Source organism: Barbus barbus (assembly GCF_936440315.1).
Source record: "Barbus barbus genome assembly, chromosome: 2".
NCBI classification, from domain to species: Eukaryota; Metazoa; Chordata; class Actinopteri; order Cypriniformes; family Cyprinidae; genus Barbus; species Barbus barbus.
In genome coordinates this window covers 13737121-13761534 of record NC_136730.1, presented here as the reverse complement: position 1 = coordinate 13761534, position 24414 = coordinate 13737121, and positions in this window count along the sequence as shown.

The following is a 24414-nucleotide window of genomic DNA, read 5'->3' as shown; positions in this document are numbered from 1 at the left end:
AGGACATAGAATAAAACATGAATAAAATATAATTTTTCAAAAATTTTAATTTTCCATTTTTTTTCTAATGCTCTAAACAATGTAATGACATGAAAAAATACTAAATTCACAAAGCTTATTTGGGGGGGGGGGGGTCTCAGGAGGATATAGTGGCATTTTAACTGATAACCCATTAAAAGCTTATAAAATCTGTAACAAAATCAAAACAGTGCCAGTGTTGCACTCACAGATATCTGCTGCAAGAAGATTAAGAACCTGTATCAAACTGTAATGAGTTCATTTTGATCAAACCAGACGTGCCAAGTGTAAACACATCCTTAAACATAACTTGGAGCCACTATGAAACTAACTAAAATTTAGAACCAAAATGAACAATTCAGAGCACATGTTCAGATCTGAGTGCACTGGCTTATGACAGCATAAGCAAGTGAATTCTGTTGGTAGATGTATTAGTCAGATTTGCAGAGGTGCATATGCTATCACCAGAACACTGTTTATTAGTAGAGGGAATGTGGGCGGCTCAAGGGTAAAGCTGATTATAAAATGATAAAACTCATAAAGAAGGAATATAGAACTGCAAGGAGTAGTTCTGCATCTCTCACAACCAAATCTGCATTCTTTTGCACAGCTAAACAGGTTTAGAATAAAGAGTCCATGATGAAAATAAAGGAGCTAATCTATCCCTCTCAGGCCGTTTATTTTCATCAGACTTTCATTCTCTGTCTCTCCCTCCATTCAGAGGGCACTATCACCAGATGAGCTGTAAGCAGTGAGTCACAGAAATAAAATAAATGTGATGTTTGGGTGTTTAAACCTTCCTCTTCTTGTTAATATGCCTTACCATCTGTCCTGTCTGAGGAACAGAATGTCTAAAATTAAGCGCAGAAGGGGAAAAGAGTGACAATTATGTAATTTTTTTTTTAGTTTCACATTTCTGGCCTACCCTATAGTCGAAACTAGTCTTGAGACTTGTGTGGTGGTCAGTGTTAAACATCTGCAATGACACTGCCTCAGATGATTCTGCCTTCAAATTGAGCACTTTTTCTATAGGTAGAGAGCTGATGTGCTGTTTGCTAGAATTTTAAATGGACACACGCACACACACACACACACACACACACAGAAATAGCACATATATATGCACATTTGTGGCATTGTTGTGGTTAGGGACAGCTCTGTGGAGGAACATGACAGCAAACAGATACATTTAGGCATCCCACAACGATACCCCCCACATGTGTTTGCAGTCCCTTAAGCCCATAGTAAGAGATACTTCAGCTTTAATGATATTTTAAAACCACTTAGTGTCAGTGTTTCATGACAGCTGGGGAGGAAAAAAAGGAAGAGCGAAGAAAACACAAAGACACAGAAACAGTGAGCTTTGAGTGTTTGTATATATGCAAGGCTATGTATTTTAGGGCTGGGTATTGTTACAGATTTCCCAATTTGATTATGATTAAAATATAAATGTATTAACATGTATAAATTACCATTCAGAATTTTGAGGTCAGTAAGATCTTTTCTTCAGCAAGGACTCAGAATAAAAACGTACATTGTTACAAAAAGGTATATTTCAAATGCATGCAGTAATGTTGAACTTTCTATTTTTCAAAGAATTCTGAAACAAATTACGTCAATTTCCACAAAAATATTAAGCAGCACAACTGTTTTGATCATTAATAATAAGAAATGTCACTTAAACACCAAATCAGCATATTAAAATGATTTCTAAAGGATCATGTGTCACTGACTGCAGTAATAGGCCTAGCTGCTGAAAAAAGCTTTTTAATAACAAAAATAAAAATAGATATATTTTAAATATTTAAATTGAAAACATGTATTAAAATTGTAATATTATTTCACAATTTTACAGATTGTACTGTATTTTTTAACAAATAAATGCAGTCTTGGTGAGTATAAAACCTTTAAACGGTAGTGCATTGGCCTATACTGGCCATGCTGTATATTTTTCAATCACTAAGAACCTAAGAATCAGTTTAAAAGAGTCCTTTGCATGTGAATTGAACAACACTGGTCACACTGCATGTTAATGTGTGCAGCCCACAAGGAAAACTCAACAGAAAAACATTCTTGGCATTATTTTGTGGTACATGGCCTTTTCATATTCAATCATAATCAAATCGGAAAGCTAAAATATGACTTCTTTAACTGTGGGACTGTAGATTCATCAACAGGGGAGTGCCAACACTGAAGAGTGTTGCAGGAAACACAGTAAAAATTGGATATTTAGAGTTTAAGATTCAAATAAAGAAATTGTGATTAATCTGAAAATGATTCTATTTACCCAGACTTAGTGTATGTTGAATCTGTATGAGCGATGCTTGCTATCATGTCACCAGAAGCAGCTCAGTGGCTTTCTACAACATGTTGACAGGTGTGTCAGATTACATTAATCACTGAAAATCCCATTTTCAGACCAAGGCCAGTGTTTACAACACATCTGATCACTGGATAACTGATGCAAGTCCAAATTTGGCCCCCTGTTCCAGCTGAGAGCAGGGAAAGTTTCGCATTTTCAGTTTCAATATAATGCGAGATTACTTCTTTGGTTTAGCCTTTAAATGGTCAAGGTTAGTAAAAACCACCCACCTCTGCTCAATCTGTATCTCACCAAAAAAAATATCCTTGATCAGCTATTTTTCTACTAAAGCACATGGCTGATGGATTCCAGCCTTTTTGCATGCAAAAATATTTGACCCTGACATGAGAAAAGAAACAATGAGCATGGCTGCTTTCGGTTTTGAAAACCGAAATCAAAAGGCCTTATGGGTAAAGACAGACAAGAGCGATGTACAATACAGTCCATATAGTCAGAAGCAAGAGCTAGATGAAAAATAGATAGACACACTCCATTAGCTTCTACTACTGCAGTCACGGCTCGGTCTGATGACCCATGGGATGAGGGGTCCGATATATCACCGTTGCCGTGGCAAGGAGACAGAACAGTAATGGATATTTTGACACTGGGTATACGGCTGCTCACACTCCATTTTCAAGACCTGCCTCAAACCTGAAAACGGCCATACTGCCACCATGCCCTGATAACTCCTTCAGCTACAGCCACAGCCATGGTTAATACATGTTGGCTAAACTAAATCTTTAACCAAATGTCAACATCTGCTAAAGTGATATTCTGAAGGAGAAGGCAGTCTAAATGGCTTTCTAGTTCCTAGCTGGCTGTCATGAATAATTTAAACTGTGGAATATAGCTTTTTATGACTGAACTAGGTTTACAAGGAGAGGAATTTAATCCCAGTTCAAAGGTAAGGAAACAGGCCTAAGGCTAGTCTTGAAGGCTAGTCTATTGCTTTGAAATGTGCCCTATAGGTAAAAACATTTCATTCTCCAGGGGTCAACAGGAAAGATTTTTTTTCAGCTTTCCTGGTAGGGCCAAGGGTTAAATTTTCTATTTGCCCTGCCAATATATTCACTCGCTTAAAAAAAAAAAAAAATCATATAAATTAAATTTTAAATCATATAAATTAAGTATAAACATTATAAATTTCTCATTTTCAATTTGTAATTTTCTAATTTATTTATTTGAAAAATATTTTTGAAATATTTTAAATATATTATTATTTTCTTACGCAATTTGTTTCTCACAAATAATCTTTTATTATATAATGTTTTGTGTACAAATAAAATCTACAATAAACTAAACCTAAAATAACCGATAACTGATATACAGGTATCCTCCATAAATTCATAAACTGGAAAATGGTGGCATGTATAAAAAGACATTCTTGAAACGTCTAGCTAGCCAGCTAAATGAATGGAAGTTCACAATAAACTGAATCCATTACCATTTTCATGCAAACAGAAAACGTCTAAATCTCAACTTTACACACAGATTTGGCTACAATATGTTGATGGCTACATCTGGTCGGTGTCTTCCACCCATGAAACATATTTCCCTTAGACAATCAGAGTCAAGTTAAGGATGTCAATGCTGACATTCAAGAAGGTCATGCTTTCCATAACCAGCCCCAGAAGGTCATAGAACCAGTCGTAGAAGGTCAGACACTAGAAGTGACATTCATTCAGCCAAGTATGGTGACCCATACTCGGAATTCATGCTCTGCATTTAACCCATCCATCGTGCACACACACAGCAGTGAACACACACACACCGTGAACATACACCTGGAGCAGTGGGCAGCCATTTTATGCTGCAGCGCCCCGGGGAGCAGCTGGGGGTTCGGTGCCTTGCTCAAGGGCACCTCAGTCGTGGTATTGAGGGTGGAGAGAGCGCTGGACATTCACTCCCCCCACCTACAATTCCTGCCGGCCGGAGACTCGAACCCGCAACCTTCGGATTACAAGTCCGACTCTCTAGCCATTAGGCCACGACTTCCCCAACACTACAATGTTACTGAAAGTAATTCTTTAATACAGATCTGAGGTCAGTGTGCTGATTGCTGCTCCACAGACTCAGGGGCTACACATAACACACTGCTCTCTGATCTGATATTTGTCGCTGATCTGTGCTATTCTGAGGAGCATCTTCATGTTGGTCATACATACCCCATCTGCACAAGCAACACCCGCAGGGCCATGTGTGGTCAGTGGATGACTTGCAGGATGGGGAGATGTTATACATGAAGATGACGTGCTAACATGGAAAAAGAGAGTTCTTTTCCATCAGTGTTCTGCATCAGTGAGATTTGCTCTTATTGAGGTCAAGGTCATTCTTATTAATATGTGGGGAAGTGTGAATAAAAAGTGTCCTTATTAAGCATGACAAGGCAAATATCCAGAGGGAATGTACGCAATCATTCTTTCCGAAATTGCTTTGCAGCTGGCTTTGACATTCATGGCTGACTTTGGTGCTGATGAAGACAAAGTGGTAATAATTCCTTGTAATATTGTGGCTCTGGATTAGAGTCACGGTGATAAATTCATTCGATAATTCCCACTGACTATGGTTTGTCTGTGACGGTGGTTCATGTAGCATGTTTGTCTGTTTACACACAGATGCATGTTTGACACTGCCAGATTGCTATTAGTAGTCATTTGTATCATTTAGTAGGTTAATGTATAAAAGCTGCCCGTTTTATTATAGTTATAGTTTGATCTGAGTGTCCCTAGTGGCTTTGCTACACACCACTTTAATAACAGGATTTTCCCTTCAAATTATTACTGCTCTTTTTCTGACACTTTTATAGGCTTATGCTTATGTGAGTTACTGAGAGAGCATTCGTGTCTCAGTACGTAACCTTTACTTTCTATTTTAATTTACAGTGGAAACAGCAGAATACTTAAAATTATAATTCAAGATGGTTTCATTTTCTCGTTGAGTGCATTTGCTCATTAGTTTATTCCTATGAGAGTAAAAATGAATGCTGTTAATAGAAAATCATTTAGTCCCTTAACTGATTTGACAAATTTTTCCAAACTATAAGGTCATTGTTCCATAAACAATTAAGAGCGCCACCAAAACTCTCTAATTATTGTAAATGGTTTGACTTGTTCACGATTTCATACAAATTACTAATTAATTGACACAATACACACACATTTCTCCAATTCAAAGTTAAAGCTCTCAAATGTCTCAAATTAAAAATCCAATTGGTATTTGCTATTAGTAATACCCTTTAAGGTGTTCCTGTGGCTCAGTGGTTAGCAGCGCAAAAGGCCGTGGGTTCAATTCCCAGGGAACAAAAAATGTATAGCCTGAATGCACTGTAAGTCGATTTGGATAAAAGCGTCTGCTAAATGCGTAAATGTTAGGCAAGGCACATATTCATCAAAGGAGGTCTGCACACTGTTAATTCCTTTTATTCAAAAATATACAAGCAAACACATACAGGCAAAAGCAACAGCTCAATAAGTACTAAGATTCAAGCAGAGTTCCAATTGATTGCACCTGTTGGTAATCAGGGTCAGTCAAGTGAGCAACTATATCACAATTAAAACAAGACAACAACATTAAGGCAAAAAATTAATTTACATTTATCAGACGCTTTTATCCAAAGCGACTTACATTGCATTCACATTTACACTTATTCATTTAGCGGACGCTTTTATCCAAAGAGACTTACAATTGCTATATATGTCAGAGGTCGCACGCCTCTGGAGCAACTAGGGGTTAAGTGTCTTGCTCAGGGACACATTGGTGTCTCACAGTGGATTCGAACCCGGGTCTCTCACACCAAAGGCATGTGTCTTATCCACTGCGCCATCACCACCCATTCAAGTTACAGTTTTTACATTTTATCAGCTCTTGCTTTCCCTGGGAATCAAACCCATGACCTTGGCGTTGCTAGCGCCATGCTCTACTATTTGAGCTACAGGAAAGCTTTGAATACAAACACAACATCAGGACATTATAAAACAACACTCAAACAATCCCCCATCCTTTTTATAATTTGCAATTGCTTGTCCTAAAAATAGAAAATGCCTAGCCATACAACACACATATATTAGGGTACAAATGAAGCTGTAAGGCACATATTCATAACACCCCTGGGTAACTATATCTCTAGCCATGTAAGTAGAGCTTCTATCTGTTTAAATGAGGAAAGACAGAAACCTACAGAAAAATCGAATGTAATTATACTGAAATCTCTGTTTCAATAGCATATTTCAAATCAGTTGAACAGTTGAAATTACTGGTCCAGCTAATATACTCTTTTAAAGAGACAAGACCTCATTCCTACAGCTGCCATAATGTCACTCTAATTGATCATGGTCGCTGTGCAAGAGGGGCTTTGCAGGGAGTTCATCATAAAATGAGCAGATATACAGCGGCTTCAATTTTAACAAAAAAAGGAGATGAGGAAGGAATGGCTTTTGCAAGACCAGGTCAATATTATTAGCCATGAGGACACCATTTCTGTTGTGTGCAAATATGAGGAGATAAAGCAAAACTTGTATTGCTATAATAAACTTCCTCAAGCTCTTTGTAGAGGAAGAGCAGGAACAACTTGAGCAAATGTTTCAATTATGAAATTGACATTGTCCCAAGCCACATTTAGCACTAATGCAGGAGTATTTGGGGGAAAAAAACTCAAATGTAAGAGTCCTGCAGAGATAATGAGCCATATGCATGCAGGTATGGATTCAACATCCATGCTGTTCTTTATTCAAATGCTCAAAAACTGCTCGAGAAAACATATTGTGAGGAAAGGATGAATAAATTCAGTGGTTACAAAAGCAATGGGGGTGTAAAAACTACAGAGAAATTGTACTTAAGTTTTAGGATGGGTGGTGCTGCTTCTAAGTTTTACACAGTTTAAAATCAAATTATCAAACCAAAACTTCTGAACTTTACTTTTTGTGTAAGTACAAAAGTATCCAAGTTGAGCATTTAAAAGTAAATGTTTTTCTTAGATTTAGAAATAGACTTATCCTCATGCACAAAGTTTGTAAAGCAAACTGTTTCAATCACAATTTAAAGTATTTACTAACGGTTATGTGGAATTATTAAACAGCTACCATACTATGTGGTAAAAGTATGATTTAAGGGTGATGGAAAGTGCGTACATTTATGAACAAGGATTGGTGACAATTTTCTCTGAAAAATAATTAGAAAAAATAGTTTTTCAATGTACTATGATTTGTGACAATTCAGTTTTTTTTATAATCTTGTATAATAAACTTAGATACCATGCAAATTGGGAAGCACTAAATCTTTCAATTACTCTAAAAAATAAATCTGATTGACTGCTTCGTCTCTCCAAGAAGATACAGAAAAGGACATGTTAGGACAAAACTATTCCTAAAGTACTACCCAAAGGAGTTACATAACTAAAATTCATCTGAAACTGCAAAATTAATGAAAGTGCTTTAACAAAAATGCATGTTTCACATCTCTGCCTATGTAACATGCAGGCTTTCAATGTAAGAGCATTTATTATAAACATTTTCTGTTGTACCAGTAAAATTTATATTTTTAGTGATCAACCAAAGGCTACAGATACTGCCAACAAGGTTTTAAAAGTTCATGATGATCTGCGTACTTTGTAAATACGTACTTTGTACTTTTAATGTCTAAATTTAATTCTATAGCATAAAATATCTATATATTTTTTCCATCGAAAATGCAATTAAGAAGAGGTATACAATGTCAATACTTGTTTAAAAAAATAAAAAATCTAATATACTAAATTAATACTTTAGTTGGCAAACATCCTTGTGTAAATTCACATTTGAGGTATTTAAATAATGTTACCAGTTATCTTTTCTATTTTAATTATTGCATGTTCTAACACTGAACCATGCAAACACAGATTCATACTTTCTGCTACTGCAAGAGAATCTGTGAGTGTTGTGGTGAAAGCACAATAAATGATATTAGATTAAACTTTAGACACCTGTAACTTCGAAGTTACAGTCACAAAGAGCTTAGTAAAAATGTTTGGATACTCCACAACTCATAGTAACGGACTGAACATCTGACTGGCGGTAGAACACTTTTTGATGATGCTCATTTTTGTCTAAATACTATAATCTGAATGTCTGTTCGGTATAACGAATGTACTGCAACCTCTCCGACCTCTTATATTGCTTGTTAACATTCTGCACAACAGCCTGATTAGATGAACATCATACAGACACAGTCTTACCACTGGGGATTTGAATTGAATTAATGTAAGGAGGAGGAAAGGAGAAGTAGAGATAATTTAAAAGGACATACCAAAAGTCCTACAGATGAGAGTGGATGAATTTCCTATTGAAGCCCTTTGCTTGACTTTGAGCCAACAGGACGAAATCAAGTGAGGACATGCTTCCGTGGATATGAAATTTCACTCTGACTTAATTTATTTGAAGTCTAAGGTTAACTGTTCTGCTTAGCAATACAGACACTGAATTGATGCAGAAAATATTTTTTCATGTTCAAGAAAAACATACTGGGCAAAAAAACAAATGGAAGACATCCATTTTAAAATAAATTTTTTTAAATAAATAAAAAAATCATGGCTTAAAATAATCCTGATATAAAGAGCCAATTATTTAAGGGTTAGTTCACCCAAAAAATTTTATTCTGTCATTAATTACTCACCCTCATGTAATTTCAAACCCGTGAGACCTCCGTTCATCTTCAGAACACAAATTAAGATATTTTTGATGGAATCTGAGAGCTCTCAGACCCTCCATAGACAGCCAGGGACTGTTACGGGTCGAACAAGACGTGAGACGTGCGGATCCATATGCAAACTTTTATTTATAAGACATCGAGTAATCCTAGGGCAAGCGTGGGTCGACGATCGGTGAACAATATCCAATAGGGCAAGGCAGAGAGATAATCCAGGTACACAAGCAAAGATCCAAACGAGGAACAAACAGAGTCCGAAGGGCAAGCCAAAGGGTTAATCCAGGAGAAACACAGATATCAAAACACAAGGAAACAGGCAAGACTAGACTAGACTAGACTAGACTAGACTAGACTAGAACAACTGAGTAGGCTCCGTAGAGTAGCTATCACTAGGATATGCGCTATACAATACTCGGCAGTGACAGAGAGGAAGTCCAAGGCTTATAAAGTGTGTGTGATTGGGTGATAGTTCTCAGCTGTGAGTGTGATTAGTGTAATCAGCTGTGTGTGTGTCGTCAGCAATGGATGATGGGAAATAGAGTCTAATGTGCTGTGTAGTGTGAAAGTCCATGTGGTGAGCGGGTGACCTCTGGTGGTGAACAAATGGTTCAAGTTCAAAAGTTCCAAAAAGTTCATGGCCATTATTCGTGACATAGCCCCCACCCCCCAAGGAGCGGCTTCCAGACGCTCCTATACAATCAAGGAGGGCGGTGGAGCGGAGACGGAACAGGGAGAGGGATGGAGGGCCAGGTCCCCGCGGAAGTGGAGTGGCCAGGGGTCGAGGCAGAGCCGGCAGGGCAGGAAACCAGGGCGGAGCCAGAGGCCAGGACAGGGCCGACAGAGCAGAGGCCCACCAGGGCGGGGCAGATGGCACAGGAGCCCACCAGGGCGGAGCAGATGGCACAGGAGCCCACCAGGGCGGAGCAGACAGGACAAGAGAGCACCACGCGGATACGTCTTCAACATATATTTACACTTTGATTTGAATGAAAGCAGCGCATCCGGTATGCAGCTAACACAGAAGAGTGAATGCAGTTCCCATCCAGCAGACATTCTCCAAAATGGCGCTACGCTGACGTAGATGAGACGAACTGTTGAATAAAGTTGTTATTTTTGTTTTCTTTGCATACAAAAAGTATTCTCGTAGCTTCGTAAAATTACGGTTGAACCCCTGATGTCACATGGATTATTTTACCGATCTCCTTGCTACGTTTCTGGACCTTGATCGTGTAAGGACCCTTGCTGTCTATAGAGGGTCTGAGAGCTCTCAGATTTCATAAAAACATCTTAATTTGTGTTCCGAAGATGAATGGAGGTCTTATGGTTTTGGAACGACATGAGGGTGAGTAATTAATGACAGAATTTTCCTTTTTGGGGGAACTATCCCTTTAATATCTAAAAGATGAGGAACCTGAGATGTTTGAAATTTCTATTATTTACAATTTATTAAAACGCAGTTGCGTTTGACATTCATATTTGTCTCAGTATAGATTAAGGTGCTAAATCATCACCATACTCTCCTTCAAAATACATCAGTGCCTCCATCATCATAACTTTAATCCTAAAACTTTATATAACAACTGAACCCAGAGCATTTGAGATTGAAGAAAAGAATGAAGTATCTTCTTCTATCTATTTCTTTTACCTTTAACAAAAGAAACATGCAAAACACCACCCCGTGTCCTTCCTTCAGTCCTGTTGTAAAACTTTACCAGAGCGTTCCTTCTGCCTACGTGCTCTCTCATTCCCCAGGGTGAAATATTTTAGAAACCCTCGCTTTTATTCAAGGCCACCTGAGACATGCATTAATGAAAGAGTTTTGAAAAGGGGGAATGGAGACCAGGGATAATCGAGCCATATTAAGACTGCCCTGCTCTAAGCGCGCGTGTGTGTGTGTGTGTGTGTGTGTGTGTGTGTGTGTGTGTGTGTGTGTGTGTGTGTGTGTGTGTGTGTGTGTGTGTGTGTGTGTGTGTGTGTGTGTGTGTGTGTGTGTGTGTGGTATATGAGAGGGTGATGACTCCACTCTGACAAATTAAGGCCGAGAGATCTGACCTTGACTCGAGTGTCATTCAAAGTCTTTGCCTCGTATAGCTTTCCATTTGAGTTCTGACTTGCTGACATCTTACTGATTCCAAAAGCAAAATGTATGCTTTGATTCTAGCTCCATAAATACTGTTAAAATATTTAAAATGCATTTCACATTTTGAAGGACATGTCAAAAAGAATTAGGCTTGGTAAAACATCTAGTAGACTACAAGTTGCTTGCAAAAATAGAGAAATGTCTTCCTAAACAGTGACAACAGCATCAGCCTCTCTAGCTGCTCTCACCAGCTCTGGATCGTCCATGTACAACACAACAAGTCTTCTGGAAAATAAGTATTTTATATTTATTATGTTTAATATTTAATATTTGCATTATTCTCCACCCAGCAAAATAAACCCGCTAAGTGCTCAAAACAAAGCCCCTGTCATCTCCTCTGAGGACGGCACACACAGACACACGCAGTCTAAGTTTCCTGTCATGTTTACTTGTATCAGAAAGACAGCGACCCACTGAAACTGTCAGGTAAATGAATGACCTCGCCACCCTTGTCAACAAATGTGCAAATGGAAATAGAGAGCCACTCTGAGAGTGAGTTTGCATAATGTACTAAATAATGTACAACAATCATCCAGTTATTGGAGTAGCATATATCTGCCTCATTTTGGGGGGTTTTCCATTTTGTTCTCCCTTCATCAACGGACTAATTGTATTTTTCATAATGATCAATTTTCTGAAACATAATTGTATGTTTTCAAAATCATTCCCATGGTTAGTTGTATAATTACAGTAATCTTTCTAAATCATGCAGCCTGTCAATGTTTTATTAGGCCCTGTATAGACATTACTAAACAATTATAGATCAATTACATCAAATGTCAAATGACAAAGACAAAAACAAAGTCAGGGGAGTCAGGCCGAGTGCTGAGTGTGACATCACTTCCTTTGGTGTCATCCTTTTAAACCCACCCTTAATAATAGATTTTTTGAGCACAATTTGCAGAAAAGAAAAACTACTTTTGATAAGTATGTTGCATGATTATTCCAGCTTAAAACACTGCTATCTACAGTGCTGGAACAGGAACAAATTGCTAAACATGGTCAGTCCAATCGAGTCACATCTTTTGTAGATCCTTTATACATAAAACAACCTATAGAGTGTTTATAATCATACTCTTGTAACTTTTCAACTTGTTGATTTAAAAAAGATTGAAAAAATTGTCAGCAGCTTAGTTATGATTACACTGAAGTCACGTGAATGTGGTGTAGTTTTTTACTTTTGGCCACTGTTTCAAAATTATAGGTTTTGATTTTATTTTTATTTGTAGATTATCATGATGAACAAAATGTGCAAGATTCAAACTTTTGTTGGTCATAAAGCTTATTCTTTTCAAAAAGTTCTTCAAAAGGTTAATGATAAAATACATTAAAAGGTCTTCAAAACGTTAATGATAAAATATGACTGGCTTTTTGTAGTAGGAACCAGTGTCATATACTAACTAATGGGTTGATCTACAAAAATGACATAAAAATCACATAGCCTATATTCACTAGTCATAACTCAGGTGCACTACATTATTTGCCATTATTTACAATAAACAGTTTTAGGATTGCATAGTGAACTTCTACCTAAAAGTGTTTTCTTCCTTTGGTTATTAGGCTATGTCTCATACTGCCTATGGCACCGAGTGAGCCAGAAACGCCTCTGGTGCCTCCTCAAAGAAAATAGATGCAAGACGCCGCTAGTATGTCTTTGTTTTTCACTTGCATACATTTCCCTTTTTTATTTTGTTACATTCCATATTCGGTCATCACAGTCACATCACATAGCCTCACCGAGAGAGAGAGAGAGAGAGAGAGAGAGAGAAGGGTTTTTTATACAAGGGAGGAGCTAATCCTGTGAATCACCTCACAATAAAATACTGTAAAAGCGGCTGCTTACTTTACTCTTCCCGGATTATTCCACTCCTGTTTCACTTCAATTATCTTCAGTAAATTAATTGTTCGTGGTGGCACCTTTGAGCTCAAACTGAGTCCACCCATTATTATTGGGAGGGGCCCATGTGTGTAAAAACTAAACAACACTATTTTTCTGGAGGCAGTTGATTATTCTTGCCTTACTCACTCACTCCCGAATCCCGGTGACTGTCAAAATACTGCGGATGACTGATTAAAAAAGGGTGACATTTAAAAATTGCACAACATGCTGTTAACCGCTAAGTGGATGTTGCGCACTCACAAAATAACTTTCCTACACTGTAAAAACTTTTACTATGATCTACTCAATTTTTTTGGTGAAACATTTTTACACTAAAAAATATTGAGTAAATTTTAAAGATGTGAAATCATTTAAATATACTTTAAGAGTCAAGTGAGTGTAACTAAAAAAATTAAGTAGATTCAAATAATTACATTAACTAGTATCATAAATAAAAATGAGTAAATATAATTAAAATCCTCAATCAATGCAATAGTAATTCTAAATCAAACACACTAAAAAAATTAAGTAGATTTAAATAATTAGATTAATTGATTCATATATAAAATTGAGTAATTATAATTAAAATACTTAATCAATGCAAATGTAATTCAAAATCAAACACAATAAAAATTTAAGTAGATTAAAATAATTAGATTAAATGATCTCATAAATAAAATGAGTAATTATAATTAAAATCCTCAAGCAATGCAATAGTAATTTAGTAGTAAATCAAAAACACAAAAAATGTAGATTTCATTAACATGCAGTATATACAAATGTCCTTTACTTTTTACTTATATTTTAAAACTGTATTTACCATTTACTCCATAAGTACTTTACAATATGTATAATAAAACCAAATGATAACCAAAACAGTTTCAATTAAACATTTATTTGTCCAATTTGACCATAACTCCATACTTTTCAAATGACTTGAATACATTTTAGTCACTGAACTGTGTATACTACAAAATTCATATATTTGATTCACAAAATTCATAAAAAAAAAAAAAGCTAATTTAAAATTGACATTTAAAACCCATTACTTCTCCAATTAAACGATAACAACAATGTCATTAAAGGGTTAGTTCACCCAAACATGAACATTTTAGCCATTGAACTCTGCATATGGGAACTTTCAAATTAAATTATCAAAAATAACTTTTATTAGCATGTCGAAGATTAAACGGTCTGAGGCTTTGTTTACATTAAAGACAACACCCATCCAAAATGTATTTTAACAATTGGATTGCAATGTGCAACAGCACACGGACCATAGACAAAATGATTAATTCCGACTAATCGCATCCAAAATAAGTTTGTTTACATAATATATGAGTGTGTACTGTGCATATTTAGTATGTATATATAAATACACACACATACAGCATGTATTTTGAAAACATTTACATGTATATATTTATATTCATATAAATTATATCATATATAATTATACTTAATATATATAAACTTAATATATATTTAAGAAAAATGTTAAGTTTATATATATATACTTAATATATAAACTTAACATTTTTCTTAAGTATATACATGCATGTGTGTGTACTTATATATTCTTAATAAATATACACTGTACCCACACATATATTATCTAAACAAAAACTTAAATTTTGGATGTGATTTGTCGTTTGACAGCACAATCTAGGCAATTGGGTAATTTTTTAGTCTCTGGACCTTTTTTAGCCAGAGCTCTGCATATGGGAACTTACAAACAAACTTTATCAAAAATTACTTGGCGTGATGAATATTAATATATACGGCCTGAGGCTTTGTTTACATCAAAGACAACACCCATCCAAAATGTATTTTAACAATTGCATTGCAATGTGCAACAGCAGATGGACCATAGACAAAATGATTGATTCTGATTAATCGCATCCAAAATAAATGTTTGTTTACATAATGTGTGTACGGTGTATATTTGTTATGTATATATATATATATATATATATATATATATATATATATAAATACACACACATACAGTGTATATTTTGAAAATATTTACATGTATATATTTATATTCATCTAAATTCTATCATATATAAATATACTTAATATATAAACGCAACAAATATTTCTTAATAAATATACACCGTACCCACACATTATGTAAACAAAATGTTTTATTTTGGATGCATCACTAACTAGGCAATCAGATAATTTTTTAGTCTCTGAACCTTTGTAGAAAACTTCAGTGGATCCAGATCCAGGAACATTTTCTGGAAGACCTCCAAAGTATATTTAATGTTCTTGGGGTATCGCAGGTCCAAGGCATAGGTCAATCCCAGAAGATAGCAGCAGGCTCTGCTAAGATCATGAAGCTTGTTGAGGACCATGATGCCCTCAATCACAATGCCTACATCAGTGACTGAGCCATCTTTTTGCAGCTGGTAAATCTTCAGCACTTCCTGTTCCAATTCCTCTTGAACACTAGTTGGTGGATAAGCAACATCCTTAAGACAAATATAAAGAATAAAGTTAGATAATATTCAGCCTGTATGTTACAAGACAAGGACAGAGATCATATGGTTCATATGACCTGGAGAAGGAGACCATCCTCAAGGTGCTACAAATCATGACTAAAGTTAAATCTCAAACATCAAGTTTACCCTCCAAAGCTTATTATAAACACAAGCCCTGTCAGAATGGTCATATGGGAGACGCTGCAACAATTTACAGCAATATTCTTATTGAGCAGTGGAATTTACTGTTGGAAACCATTATCCATGATTCTGCAAAGACTTTTAAACAGAGTATCACAAGATTTTGAATGACACCTACTAGAGCCCTGCACGGGCCTCAAATTTAGGCCCTAGCCCAGCTCTGGCCCGAGACGCTCAGGCCCTATACCAGCCCACATCCAACAGCATGTCAGAATTACCTACCCGAGCCGGTCTTTTTTTACCCCCTTCTCCTAAAACAGCTTATACTACTGTTTCGGCTATTAAAATAGTTCAGTTTTCGTTACATTTTTTCATCAAGTTAATTTAGAAAAACGTTTAGAGCATTTTTGTTCCGTTAAATATAAGTTAGTTTGTTTTTAAAGTAACGACCAAGTGGCCAGCGGGATACAGTGAGCTGATCATAGCCATGTTTGATCAATTTAGCCTTCTCATATCATCACGACTTGCCTAAAATAAAATGTATAGATATACTGAAACAGTTCAAGCATATAACAATGTTTAAATGTTAACCCTGCACTATAATAATAATAATAATGTGCGCTAGCCTATATCTGAGTTTGTGCGGGGAGATATAGTAGGTGAAATTTTTCTTCTAAAACTATGCTTCTTAGTGAAGCTGAGTGGATGTGGCGGAACACGAAACTTGAAATTCACTATAGCATCTATAAAGACAGCCTTCATGCTTTCAATTTGGAACTAAGCACTGCTAGACAGACCTTCTTCTCAAACCTTATGACCAGTGTGAAAGCCCCCTGAATACCATTAACTATACCAACCTCAAAGTCCTTGATGAAGGCATGTGCATCTTCTCCCAGATGGTCAATGAGACAACCGATGACGACTTCTCGTGTTTGCTCAATGGGGATTCCACTCTGTAAAACAGAATGTCTTACAACAATATGCCTCACTTTACTATGAGCAGTCGAATGAGGAATCAACCCATACATAAGAGTACAACAATGAGCATGATGTTATTGTTTACACGGTCGTCAAGGATACACAGCGAATGTGGGCAGCCACACCATCATTTTCAAAAGTCTTCGTTTTGGTCCGTTTACACTGAAATGCAACCCCGGAGTTTTCGAACTGAAACAGGGTCTGCAGTGTTTTCAAAAGTCTCTGTTTTCGACCTCGAAAACGCCGGAGTAGTGTAAATGATAGGCGTATCCGTAGCAAAAGGTATGCGTTTAAAAACTAAAACACGTCTAAATAATTTTATCTGAAATGAGTGAGTGCTGCATATTTGTTATTTGATGCAAAGTAAATAAAAAAAATAGATCAAGAATAAATCAAAATTCTAAAATAATTAGGGATGTAATGATGCACCCTGAGCTGTATTGCCTGTTCCTAAAAAAAGCCACCTGCTGGCAGAGAGTGAATCTGTGTTCTAATTCAGCCCATCTGCTGTTTTTGTTTCATTCAGATGTTTTATTTAGTAGTTTCACAAAACTAAGATTCAAGATTTTTACTTATTACAGGTTATTACAGGGTAAAATAAGCAGTGAAATGTAGGACTAAAGTCAGACCATTCAGTTTTTGCTTAATTTTGAAATGATACAATCCAATTTAGATTAAAAACTGCTCATGCTGTCTGTGTTCAGCATCTTAGTTTGGACGGTGACTAAAATACAGTGGTCGCCTCTAATTTTACATGGAAAGAGCACAGACAAAGCCTTTGTTTATATGAAGAGATTTTTTTTATTTGCATTATTCATTTGATTTGGGGTTTGTTTTAAAAATTTCAATTTAATTTGTGCTATTTGACATTTTAATTTCACAAAAAATTGTGCTGTATTTTGTCTGAGAAATAATAAAAGGAACCTTTTTCATTTCTAATTTGACAAAAAGAAATTACGGGAAAACAGCTCCAACACTGCTGTTCCATATCTGTTTCTGTCGCCTGCTGTCAGAGAGTGGATTTACATGCTATAAATTGACCGGTTGGTGAAACACAAGCTTATGTTCTACATTTAAAAATATAATTATACTGAAAAATTATAGTAAACTGGACTTACCTTCTGCCTTTTGTTATTATTTTAAAGTTGAAGCTGAAGTTGAAGACAATAGCATCTGTTCTGTAAAACAAATGTTCAACAGTTTTGCCATAAGATTCATAACTTTACACTTCATTAATAACAGTAAGGTAGTGGTTGACTGCTCTTACGAAAATTAACCAGTGTTACTAAAAAAACAAAACATGGTTACTGTAGTTAAACCATGGTAAACACAAATAAAGTAACCATGGTATCAAACATTAATACGTTATATCTTAAACCATGATGTTTGTACGGGTCTTTTTCAACCGGCCACTGACGCTGCAGCGCACCGGGATTTGCCTCATTAACATTACGCCCATAGACAGATATATCTATGGCTACACCAGTTTAGTTGCAATTGCTGGACTACAGATAGACTAGTAACGTTAACTTTAGTCGTTGTTTTCTGCAATTACTCGTATACGTTCATCACCCAAGTAAATAAACTGACAAAACCGACAAGGCAGTTCAGCCCCTTTCGCCTCCCACGGACACCTATGTTGCCTGTCTGTGGGAGGAATATTTGGCTTCTTTTACATACATATCAAGTTTCCAAGCTGTATTAACCGTGTTTTAGCTGAATATTTGGTGGTATGAAATATATAAGTTATGCCAAAAACATATATAACGTTTAGCGTTATATACAAAGTCATAGTGATCCTAGACATGCTTGCCCCTTCCAAAAAGTTATTAACCACAATAGCATTCAAAAAATACACCGGACGTGTTGTGTACCCGAAAACACAGCCAATATTTAATTCATTTTTGATATTTGACTACTTACCAGTATTTTAAATCAATCTTGAGGTGGTTTTAACCGTTGTCCTTCTTGAAGGCTTCTTCAGACCAGCAAGAGATCGTTCGGCTCTCAGCGCGATCGTTGTCCAGGTGATCACAAAAAGCCGCGAAACTTACTCATTTTTTTTAAGTCCTTGTGTCCACGTGATCACAAAAAGCCGCGAAACTTACTCATTTTTTTTAAGTCCTTGGGTCCACGTGAACACAAAAAGCCGCGAAACTTACTCATTTTTTTTAAGTTGATGCAAAATACAAAAAAAATTTATAGAAAACGAGTAATAATTCTGGTTCTTAAAACTGACAGGTTTCATTGCATCATTCTCAAATATTTTCATTTAAATGTACAAAAACCATTAAGGACATGTGAAAAACATAATTTGTTAGTTAAATGCTTAATGTTTTAATTAAAACATACTTAAATAGCACAAGTAAATTTCAGATAAAATAAACTGTGGATTTTTTACACATTACTTTTGGTAATCCCAACTCAAATAATCTCTTAAATGATATTCAGAGATTTTATTAAGTTAATACAAGTTTTTATTTTTGTGATATTTACAAAGCCACTGAATTATTTTTTACAGTGTAATCAAACAGTTTTGAATGCGCGGCTGACGCGCTCAGCTATACTGTGACTGAAGCGCATTATTGTGCCGAGCTCTCTCTATCCACCTTTTTGCTACAACCCTTGACGCTTTTCTTCTGTTAAATTGTAGGCAGTCCGCAAAAGGTTTGCTCTATGAATGAACGCAAAAATAAGCGTTTTCAAAAAGTGGATACAGCAAGGTTACATTATTCTACTCACCCTTCAACCATGGAACATTAAAAGGAAATTTAAGTGTAAACAGCATTAACACATTTCTTGCATCTGACTTGCTCTGTGATGTGCTCTCCCGAATTAAAATCGGCAAAGCAGACCACAAATGCGCAGTAGTCTATATGTTGTCTTTTTTAGCCTAAGTTACAGCAGAATGCAAAGGGGGAAAATAGACTAATCAAAAGGAAAAGAATGCAGCAGACTGAATAGATATCATATATATTCTTGTCACACCATGCCACATTAAATTACCAAGCGTTACTCTCTTCATGTCTGAAAATAGAACATGCATGAATATTTACTGCTCATTAAGTCAGACATTATTATGTGTAGCACAACTTTGTTTTGAAATGATTTCTTGCTCTTTTTGAGTGGAAATTTCCCAAACCGGAAGTGCCTCCCATAATTTAAATGCAGTAGGCTTGTTGGTGGATTGGAGATTGTTTTATAGGCTGCCTCCGAAACCCTAAGCAGCTGACTTGCTGCCTCACTGCCTTATGAGGCAATGACTTTGCAGACAGCATTTTTGCACGAAGGCACCTCATTAAACCGATTTCGGACAGGCTTCTGAGGCAGCATAACAGTTTAATGATCTATAACAAAATAGTTTTAGTTTAGTTTTGGTAATAACTAAACAAATACGTAATTACTATAATACTAATTTCTCGGTTGAAATAACATCAAACATGCAAAAAGTTAGTCAAAAATATACATTTACACACACTTGCCACCAAACGCAACTTTCAGACCCCATCTTTATTTTTTAGCTCAACCGTCACGGAATGAAACGCACAGGATTGTGGGATATCATACGTCTATGCTGCCTTCAAAATTCAAAGAAAGTACCTCCCGAGACAGGAAGTAAAGCAGAATTTGGATTTGGATGTGCCTTGATGCCTTCCTGCCTTGGAATGCTGCCTCTGAAGGCAGCATTTTAAAGCTTTTGGATGCAGCCACAATTGCGTTGATTTTGTGCGAGAAAATGTTAACTATTAGGACTAATATCTGTTACCACATTTACCACATAGAAAAGCTGAACACAGAACACGTTACTATAGCCATACAGAGGTCTAAACCCCAGTCTCAAGGGACCCATTGTCCTGCATTATTATTTCCAACCTGCTTCAGCACATCTGCCTGTGTATTTGCAAGTGATCCTGAAAAGCTTAATTAGCTGGTTAAGGTGTGTTTGATTAGGGCTGGAGCTGAACTCTGCAGGACGGTGGGTCCCCAGGAGCAGGGTTGAAGACCTCTGATGTAGAATACTGCTGCTATCTGCATTTATGGGAAAAGAGTGAAACTCCAAAACTGCTGATTACACTTCTGTCAAGATCGCCTTTGTAAATGTGCCTTTTATTGCTGAAACAGGTCTGTATCTTTTTCAAATATAATCTTGACAAATATAATCGTGACAACAATGCTTCCATCCAAATCTTAACCTGCATTTCCTTCCATTATTTCTACTGGTATTTCATTATATGTGCGGCCCTATCAAGGACCAAATATTTAACACAAAAGTAAAACCTTAACCAAAATCAGAAAGGTCTTCAAGTACATTGTGTGAGAGCGAGGCAGAGAGAAAGTTCAAGTGTAGGGAGAGGACAGAAGGACATATAAACTAAGAGGGCAGAAGTTGAGAGGGCAGGTGGATGAGTAATATAATGAAGCATCTGAAACTAAAGTGATTAGAGAATAGCTAAAGAACAGAGTGAAAGGCAATGAGAGAACAGTTTTCAGATTAAGATTCACTCAAATGCACCTCTGAGCTTCTCTTGCTGTCAGTCACGTAATTGTTGCTTCACAGGTTTAACTGCTGCTCTCTTCTCACTTCTCAGATGAGACAGGAGTCCTCAAGCCAAAAATAATTACACACAGCGCTTTGATGCTTTCCAGCTCACCTCATACAAACTCCACCTCCAGCATCACAACAAACACACCTCTAGCTGGACGGTAATTACAATGTGTCCATCCATTTGTGTGCGAGGCTGCTATGATGGAGCTTTTGCTTAATTTAATAGCAAAGCTCCACTGGGTACTGGCTCCATTTGTCTCTCTCTTATCGTCACGGACTCGCATTCGTGTGGGTAATGGATGGATGGCCATTTGGACCAGACAATGCTGATGGATGTCAATTAGCATTTAATCTGTCGTCTGCTTTTCATCAGCATTTTATATGGTATGTCTTTTTTGGTGTTTATCTATGATTTTCTCTTTTCCCTCTTCACTTTCATGATATGATATGAATTTAATTAACACTTTGTTTCTTTGAGCTAAATGGTTATGGTTATGTGTTGTCATGACACATTCCACATGAGACCATGGTGTTCAATTGAAGGTCATTAGCATTATGGAAGAACGTATCATTAAAAAAATCAAAGAATGATTGCAAGTTCCTTGAACTTTCCTTGAACTTAATTCAGTTTAACACATTGTAAATGGGTTTTCTTAACATTAAACTCTAAAATGACATGCAAAGTAACCCAACTAAATCTCTATTCAGCACATATTGACATTCTAAAATTATTGTTTACCTTATGTAATGTATGGTGTTGGCAAGCAAGGAAGAGAAATCAGGCCTCCTCAATAGAATTTGCATATTAATTGCTTCTCAGCAAAACAACATAATGAACCCTTCCTCAACCAGAGCACAAGCTCCATTCTTCACCACACCGGAAACCCTCAAACCACCAAACATAACAAAATTAGTCTAAATCCCAACATGACAGAACATTAAACATTAACAAGTCTCTCCCTTTCTCATATTCCTCAAAAACACATAAAATAACACTTAATTTAAAATCATTAACACTTAATTTTTATCATTTATTTGCCAGGCAAAGCATGCTGGGAACAAAAAAAATCCCTTGCCAGTATCAAGTAATGGCAACAAAGACATGTATGTAGTCCCAATAGAATTTAATTTAGTAAACATATGTAATTTATGTAATTGTAAATTAATTATAAATGACAAAAAAAAAAAAAATTACAAACAAACATTAGCTTGCATTAGCTCATCTTAATTAATTGAACAAGCAGCAAAATCATTTTTGAAATAAATCTGAATAAATTAAAAAACAAATAGCCATCTTGTACCAAGCACACACATGCATTAAAACACATTTCCTGAAATCCCTTTTTTTTTTTTTTTTTATTTTATGAAGAGGTTGAATTGGGGTTAATATTTCAATATGAGAAGTCCTTATGCGCATCAAAAAAATGAAACACGTTATCCCTCAGAAGATATTACAGTCGGAAGCAATATCATCTCTATAAATAAGTCACCAAACAGAGAGACAGAAAGATGGAGGATGACAGAGAAAAGGAGGGAGTGACAGAGAAAACGAAGGAGTGAATAAATGGAGAAATGCGTTAAAAATCGCCTCAAGGCAGCTGGTACGGCTTTGGCCCTGACCATCTGCCAAGGTCACTCACAGCATCCCCTTTGGTTGGATCCGAGCTGCCAAGTCACAGTGGCCAATCACCTGTGGGCATCTGGGTGGAATGCTCTGGCTGAGTGCCCAGCGTGGTTAACATCAATTACAGATCCTCTTCACAGATCAGCACAACTGCAAAGCGAATGAGGCGGAGTGCTCGTGTTCCTGGGATTGAGAAAAAGGATCACAACGCATGGATTAATTTATTAGCACATCACTGGTGGAAAAACATTTGGCGATTCGTCAGTCTCACCTCAGTCAGAGGAAACGGATGAAACAACAGACAGGAAATATGGCCACGCTCACTGTACAAGATAATTACAGCCAAAATTTCAGTTTAGATAAATGACGTGTATAAAGATGAAGATGCAGCTACTTTATTAGTTCAAATCAGTTAAGGTGTTCAGTGATCGAATCTTTTGTGTCTCCTTCTCTGATAATCAATGAAAACCAATAAACATTTATTTTGTTCTTAAAAGAACTTTACTGATTTTCATTTATCTTTTTTGTTTATAAGTCACACGAGTGTACATTTTGTAGGCATGTTACATCTTGTGCACTGATCTCACGTCTGATTTACTATTTGTCCTTTCCTCTCCTTGTAGTTAGTTATGCTTTTTGACAGTATCCTCCTTAATGTCTCTAATTATCTTTTGCCAACTTTTCTTACTTGTCTTCCTCCTCATTATGGCCTGTAAATTAGTGGTGGCACAGTGAATTAAGACATCGTCCTGATGTGGGTTGGACAGAACTGCATTCAATTAAACCCTCAGGCTCATGTACTGGATACAGATAACTCTTACATGTTATAGACTTTCAGTTAGTTTCTATTTCTGTCACATTGTACTGTAGCAGCCCCACCCACAGTGAAATATAATCAATCCAAAAGCATATCTGTATATTCTCATTGCTCCAACACTATAAAATCAAATGTATTATTTAATGTGGCCATAAAAATATGTGCTAAGAAAATTGGATTCTGCCATTCTCAGCCATTTACATGTACAACTGAACCAGGACAAAACACTTAAAATAGCCATACTCCCATTAGATTTTAATTTTCAGAATTATATATATATAAAATATACATATTGTTGTCTATGCTTTAACAACGTTTCACAACGTTGCATTTGGATTGCAGTTTATGGTTATCTTACAATACAGCCTTTCAAAAACATAAAAATATTTAGAAATCATGTTTTAAATTTTTTTTTCAACAAAATAGAGCATTTTGGAAACACTGTGAAAATATCTACCTTGCAGTTATTCATACTATATACTTATAATGTATAATGGCAATATACCATGCACCAAAACCAAAGTGGAAAAATGTATTAACATAAAAAAACATAATCTGTATATCTGAAAAAGACATTTTAAATTTCTTGTACATTATTTGTCAGCGTTATCAAATTCTACATTGTCAAACATTTCAAGAAATTTGTGATTATTAATATTATTTCAAATTCTAAATGGAAAACACTTTTTGATAGAGCTCAACAGTACATGGCAATAATAATTAAGAGAAACATTAAAATAAA